The sequence below is a fragment of the Aethina tumida genome, chromosome 8, assembly GCF_024364675.1.
Source record: "Aethina tumida isolate Nest 87 chromosome 8, icAetTumi1.1, whole genome shotgun sequence".
Taxonomy (NCBI): Eukaryota; Metazoa; Arthropoda; class Insecta; order Coleoptera; family Nitidulidae; genus Aethina; species Aethina tumida.
In genome coordinates this window covers 5846786-5854214 of record NC_065442.1, presented here as the reverse complement: position 1 = coordinate 5854214, position 7429 = coordinate 5846786, and the positions used below count along the sequence as shown (strand labels likewise).

General features: G+C 36.8%; 1 pseudogene; it reads left to right on the top strand.

Annotated features, from left to right (window-relative positions):
* The first annotated feature begins 1968 nt into the window (after positions 1 to 1968).
* On the top strand, positions 1969 to 6873 carry LOC126266419 (uncharacterized; annotated as a pseudogene).
* Positions 6874 to 7429: the final 556 nt, after the last annotated feature.

The following is a 7429-nucleotide window of genomic DNA, read 5'->3' as shown; positions in this document are numbered from 1 at the left end:
ACAACATTAACACAGCCCTAGGCTCTAAGCTTAATTCTCATTTTGAAGTTATTGATAATATCGGGTCTTGGTGGACTGCAAAATAATATGACAGTTTATAAAATTTCTTTCTAATGTAGACGAGTTTTATATTAATTCCATTAAAATTTTATGCGCACAGTTGTAAGCTCCGTTCAATAATTTTTCAGTTTATGATTATGTAATCTTTGTTTTTTCTTTAGTAAAGGACTTCATCGTCATCAATATACTTTGGTTTATTACCGATTGAACAAATTGTTTTAAGTACAATTGGCATGGAAGAGCTATGTTATCTTTGAAGCTGAACAGATTAGTACCAAGACGAATCACTGAGTTTTTGAGGATTTAACTCATTAATAATTTTAAAAATATGATATTAAAAATATTAAACCCACATATTAGTTTAGTTTGGTTACATTTTGTGACACTACTTAACAATACTTTGTAATGGTACCAACCGGGGTATCATTTCAATTTACAAAAATTACGATGAAATAGCCACGTGATCGAATTGAATGAATAGGGACTGTCGTGTGTTGTGTGTGATAAAATATAATTTCAAAATGTACCCCATTCTGAATGCGTATATATATATACAATAGGAAAAGTGTTTAACCCGTCTGAATTTAGAGAGAAACATCATGCATGACAGAGACATTTATGACAAAATTCCAACCTTACATGTTCATTAATATCAATCGGGGTTATTTTCTATACAGGACTCCAAATTCTAATAATATAAATACACTTGATAGGTTAGAAAAACAATATATATGTACTTTTGTTAAATCATGTTTAAGTGTACAAGCACGTGATAATTTCGTCAAAAAATTATAATGTTACAATAAATATTTTACAAACAGAAGACATTAAACTACAAGCGAGGTACCAATTATACCCCAATCAACAATAGTGATTATAATTCAAAAAATAATAATTCTTATTGATCGACTATGATACTATTAGTTGGCTAAAGCATTATTAATGGCTATTATAAAAGGACAACATTAACACAGCCCTAGGCTCTACGCTTAATTCTCATTTTGAAGTTATTGATAATACCGGGTCTTGGTGGACTGCAAAATAATATGGCAGTTTATAAAATTTCTTTTTAATGTAGACGAGTTTTATATTAATTCCATTAAAATTTTATGCGCATAGTTGTAAACTCCGTTCAATAATTTTTCAGTTTATGATTATGTAATCTTTGTTTTTTCTTTAGTAAAGGACTTCATCGTCATCAATATACTTTGGTTTATTACCGATTGAACAAATTGTTTTAAGTACAGTTGGCATGGAAGAGCAATGTTATCTTTGAAGCTGAACAGATTAGTATTAATAATTTTAAAAATATTAAATCCACGTATTAGTTTGGTTTGGTTGACCAAAGAAATAGCACATTCAAATACATTTACATTTTGTGACACTATGTCACAATACTTTGTAATGGTACCAACCGGGGTATCATTTGAATTTACAAAAGTTACGATGACATGACCACGTGATCGAATTGAATGAATAGGAACTGTTGTGTGTTGTGTGTGATAAAATATAATTTCAAAATGTAGTAACCCCATTCTGAATGCGTGTATATATATATATATATATATATATATATATATATATATATATATATATATGTCGGAGGGTTCATGTGAAACGCAAGTGGTACTATGGGTTGCATACTTATAGTACTTGGGTGGAATCAGCGGAAGTGCTAAGCAGGGGATGGTACTCGAACCGAGGGTGACGGTAGAGGAGACCTGCGAGGGCGGACAGTTAAGCTCCGTCAGGGAAGCTGCGTAGAAGTCTTGGCTTGGCTTGGCATAACCGTCGGGATCACCGCGTTTCATACGACTCCTACCTAATTGTTTGACTATTAGTTGTAATCCTGTGCCTGTTAGTTCAATTACATTGTAAGGACTATTTGCGTGTTATTTAATATTCGAAATGGACGATAATCCTGACCGCGCTGCGACATCAGAAGTGGGATCTGAATCAGGATCTGGATCGGGATCTGGATCTGGATCTGGTGGAAGTGAAGTGAAGTGGGAGTCGCTATTGGAACAACAAAATAGGAACTTTTTGGCTCTTCTACAAGCTCTGCGGCCACCGTCGAATCAGGTCAGTGTAGAATTGCCAGAGTTTGATCCGGATACAGAGAACGCTGATGCACAAGCTTGGATCTCGACGGCAGATATGTGCATTTCGAACAAATCAATGAGTGGTGCTCCCTTGATAATTTTGCTTAGTAAAGCTTTAAGGGGTCAAGCATCCTCTTGGCTATCAAAAGTGACATACCCGGAGATGACGTGGTCGGAATTTAAAGACATTTTTGCGTCAAGATATCATTGTCCCGAAACAACAGCGACTGTTTTTCTAAATTTCCAAAACAGTAAGCCAAAGGATGATGAATGTCTTGCATCGTATGCAGCTCGCCAAATGACGTCGCTAATGACTAGGTGTTCGAATCTGACAAGAGAAGAAATTCTAGCGAGTGCAGTTCTTGCACATATCGCATCATTCGAACCCAGGACTCGTCGACTTGCGATTACCTCCGACATCGATACAAGAGCTAAACTGCTAAAAGAACTGACCGTTTTTTTCTTATATGAAAAGGAAATCAACGACGAACGACCTCGACCACAACCCCAATAAAAAGCCTAAATTACCAATGGCTTCAACAATATGTTACAATTGTGGGAAATTGGGTCATAAATCGGACAAGTGTCGGAGCTCAAGAAATAATGAGAACCAGTACCTCGAGGGGACACCCATCATTCAATGGACCAAATTCGACGAAGCCATCGATTGCCTGTTTCAAGTGTGGACGACAAGGACACTTTGCGTCACGTTGTACTGTACCCAACCACTTAGGCGCCAGTCCGCAATCGAAGGGATCAAGTACCGAGCGTCGCGTCAACATGTGTTTGGTAAACACACCTTCAGGCACTTTAAAACATAAGGGTGAGAAGTTATCATTTTGTTATGATTCCGGGTCGGAATGTTCACTCATTAAAGAATCTATATCACTTAAGTTTAATGGTAAACGATTTTCTAATGTTGTTGTTATGACTGGCATCGGACAGACGAGTATAAACAGTACCCAACAAATTTTGGCTGTTGTTGAAATTGATAATATCTCTCTTGAAGTATTGTTTCACGTTTTACCGGATTATTGTATGCAACATGACATAATGATTGGTCGAGAAATTTTGAGTCAAGGATTAGCTGTTCATATGACATCTGAAGAACTTACCATAAAGAAAATCAACGTAGTTAACATGTGCATTTTAAACAATTCCAATGAAATTAATTTTGAAAATTTAGACACAGATGTTCCATTAGAGTTTAAAAATCAATTATTGACTATACTAGATAAACACAAAGAGTACTTTGTTGAAGGCCTTCCCGAGAGGCGAGTTAACACTAATCCAATGCAAATTCGTTTGAAAGATCCAAATAAAACGGTTAATAGACGTCTTTATCGACTGAGCACAGAAGAAAGAAAAGTAGTTCGAGATAAGATAAATAAACTTTTAGATGCTAAAGTTATTCGACCAAGTTCGTCACCATTTTCGAGCCCCATACTTCTTGTTAAAAAGAAAGACGGTTCAGATCGTATGTGTGTCGATTATCGAGAATTGAACGATAATACTATACCAGACAGACATCCATTGCCGTTAATATCCGATCAGATAGCCAAACTGCACAATGGGCATTTTTTTACTACATTAGACATGGCCAGCGGATTTCACCAAATCCCTGTCCATCCAGACTCCATTGAGCGCACTGCTTTTGTTACACCTGATGGTCAGTACGAGTACCTAACAATGCCATTCGGTCTTCGCAACGCTCCTTCTGTCTATCAACGTGCAATTACCAAAGCTCTTGGTGAACTTGCCAATACATTTGTTGTTGTCTACATGGATGACGTACTTATAAAATCAGTCACTGTCGAGGAAGCGCTGCACAGGCTGAACATTGTTTTGGAGGTGCTCTCTCAAGCAGGTTTTTCGTTAAATGTTAAGAAATGTTCGTTCCTAAAGCGAAAAGTCGAATTTCTTGGTTTTGAAGTCAGTTGTGGAGAAATCAGACCGAATTCAAAAAAAATTGAAGCGTTAACGTCGTTACCTCCACCGCAGACAGTAACCCAGTTCCGACAATTTATAGGTTTAGCCTCATATTTTAGACAATTTGTTCCAAAATTTTCCCAAATAATGTCACCATTGTACGCTTTAACTTCAAGTAAAAATTGCATAGATTGGAAACCTTCTCATGAAAATATCAGGTCAAAAATAGTAACTGTTCTAACTAATGAGCCTGTTCTAATGATTTTTGATCCGAATTGTCCAATTGAGTTACATACGGATGCGAGTTCAATTGGTTACGGGGCCGTCTTAATGCAAAAAAAGGCTGATAAACTGCGGGTTGTTGCTTATTTTAGTAAACGGACAACAACAGCCGAGTCGAAATATCATTCGTACGAATTGGAAACTCTAGCAGTTGTAAACTCTGTAAGACATTTTAGGCAGTACTTACATGGTAGAAAATTTACTGTCGTGACTGATTGTAATTCACTCCAATCTTCGCACAAAAAATTAGATTTAACACCAAGGGTGCACAGGTGGTGGGCATTTTTGCAATCCTTCGATTTTGATATTACTTACAAAAATGGCGAACATATGCGTCATGCAGATTTCTTTTCAAGAAACCTGTAAATGATGTACAGGAATTTCGAAAAGTCGAGCAAAAAATTGTTAATGTTACTGAATTATCAGACAACTGGTTAATAGCTGAACAACAAAAAGATACTGAAATTTCGAAAATAATAAATGACCTTACTAATAATAAATTAAATAATGAAATAGCCGTCACATATGAATTACGTTCTGGAGTCCTGCATCGAAAAATACAAAGGAATGGAAAAACTCGCTGTTTACCTATTATTCCCCGAGCTCTTAGATGGTCTATCATAAATAATATTCACGAATCTATAATGCATCTCGGTTGGGAACGAACACTTGAAAAAGTCTATGAATATTATTGGTTCGAAAATATGTCAAAATATGTTCGAAAATTTACTGAAAATTGTGTAACTTGTTCGGTTTCTAAAAGTCGTTCAGGCAAGATTCAAGCAGAATTACATCCTATACCTAAAGTAGCAATTCCATGGCATACAATTCATATTGATGCAACAGGGAAATTAAGCGGTAAAAATAGTAAAAAGGAGTATGTATTTGTTTTAATCGACGCATTTACTAAATTCGTTCTATTCCACCATACTTTAAATATTGACACTCCTAGTAGTATCAATGCTTTAAAGAAATCAATCTCAATATTTGGAGCCCCATTCCGAATTATTGCCGATCAAGGTCGTTGTTTTGCAAGCAAAGAATTTCGAGAATTTTGTCAAAGTAGTAATATTAAGTTGCATTTGATCGCTACAGGCAGTTCCAGAGCTAACGGGCAAGTGGAACGTGTTATGAGTACACTCAAAAGCATGTTAACGGCAGTCGAAACAAGTAAAGATCGCTCTTGGCAAGACGCACTATTCGACATACAATTAGCTTTCAACTGTACAACAAATCGCACGACCAAGTTCAGTCCTCTCGAATTATTGATAGGAAAAGTAGCTAGACCGTTACACTTAATGTGGTGTGACGACAGGGAATCTGAGGTTGATCTTGCTGAGGTGAGGGAACAAGCCCAAAACAATATTCAAAAGATTGCAGCTTATGATAAGAAGAGATTCGATAGCACTCAAGAGTAAACAAATTCTCTGTCGGCGATTTCGTATTGTTACAAAACGAGGAACGAAACCAAACGAAACTTGAACCAAAATACAAAGGCCCTTTTAAAATAATTGAAGGATTAGATGGAGATAGATACAATTTAAAAAGTCTTAACTCGAATCGTACTTATAAGTATGCTCATGACCGCATAAAGAAAATGCCAGAAAACTTTGTACCCAATGACGATGATTTAATCACTTTTTCTGAAGAAGAAGAATCAACGTAAATAATAGTTTAAATCTTAATTTTATTCATTTTTTTATATTTTTATTATTATTGGACTGGAAACTGTGTGGACACTGATTAAGTTGAGAGCCGTCGCTGGTAAAGTGGCGAAGAGATTTTATCGCTGGTTAAGTGATAATTTCTAGTGAGAGCCGTCGCTGGTAAAGTGGCGAAGAGATTTTATCGCTGGTTAAGTGATAATTTCTAGTGAGAGCCGTCGCTGGTAAAGTGGCGAAGAGATTTTATCGCTGGTTAAGTGATAATTTCTAGTGTGAGCCGTCGCTGGTTAAGTGGCGAAGAGATTTTATCGCTGGTTAAGTGATAATTTCTAGTGAGAGCCGTCGCTGGTAAAGTGGCGAAGAGATTTTATCGCTGGTTAAGTGATAATTTCTAGTGAGAGCCGTCGCTGGTAAAGTGGCGAAGAGATTTTATCGCTGGTTAAGTGATAATTTCTAGTGTGAGCCGTCGCTGGTTAAGTGGCGAAAAGATTTTATCGCTGGTTAAGTGATAATTTCTGTTGAGAGTCATCGCTGGTTAAGTGATGACGAGTCTGTATTGCTGGTTAAGTGATGCAGATCTTGAGGTTTTCATGTCCATAGATAAACTCTAGTCATATTCGAAAATATTGTAGATGTAACACGCATTGGGGCAAACTTTTATGCATTTGATTTGAAAGGTTGATAAAACTAAAGATTATCTGATATTAGTCAGGAAAAGCCGAATGAACTATTACTGTTTGAACTTAATTTGCAGGAAAATCACACGAGGACGTGTGACTTGTCAGAATGGCCGTGTCGGAGGGTTCATGTGAAACGCAAGTAGTACTATGGGTTGCATACTTATAGTACTACTTGCAGGGGATGGTACTCGAACCGAGGGTGACGGTAGAGGAGACCTGCGAGGGCGGACAGTTAAGCTCCGTCAGGAAAGCTGCGTAGAAGTCTTGGCTTGGCTTGGCATAACCGTCGGGATCACCGCGTTTCATACGACTCCTACCTAATTGTTTGACTATTAGTTGTAATCCTGTGCCTGTTAGTTCAATTACATTGTAAGGACTATTTGCGTGTTATTTAATATTCGAAATGGCTGATAATCCTGACCGCGCTGCGACATCAGAAGTGGGATCTGAATCAGGATCTGGATCGGGATATATATATATATATATATATATATATATACAGTATCAAAAATGATGAACGTGTCTACTAGCGTATTGAGACGTAACATCAATACCAAAAATGAAAGATATACATGCAATTATGTGGGCGGGTCAGACTGACTGGAGGGGATCATTTGGTTTTGTTGCGTTTAACATGCGGTTCGTCTCTGTCTCGGTGTCTTTATTTAATTGTTTTTAGTTTTTTTTTACTTATGTATTTATTTATTTTTTT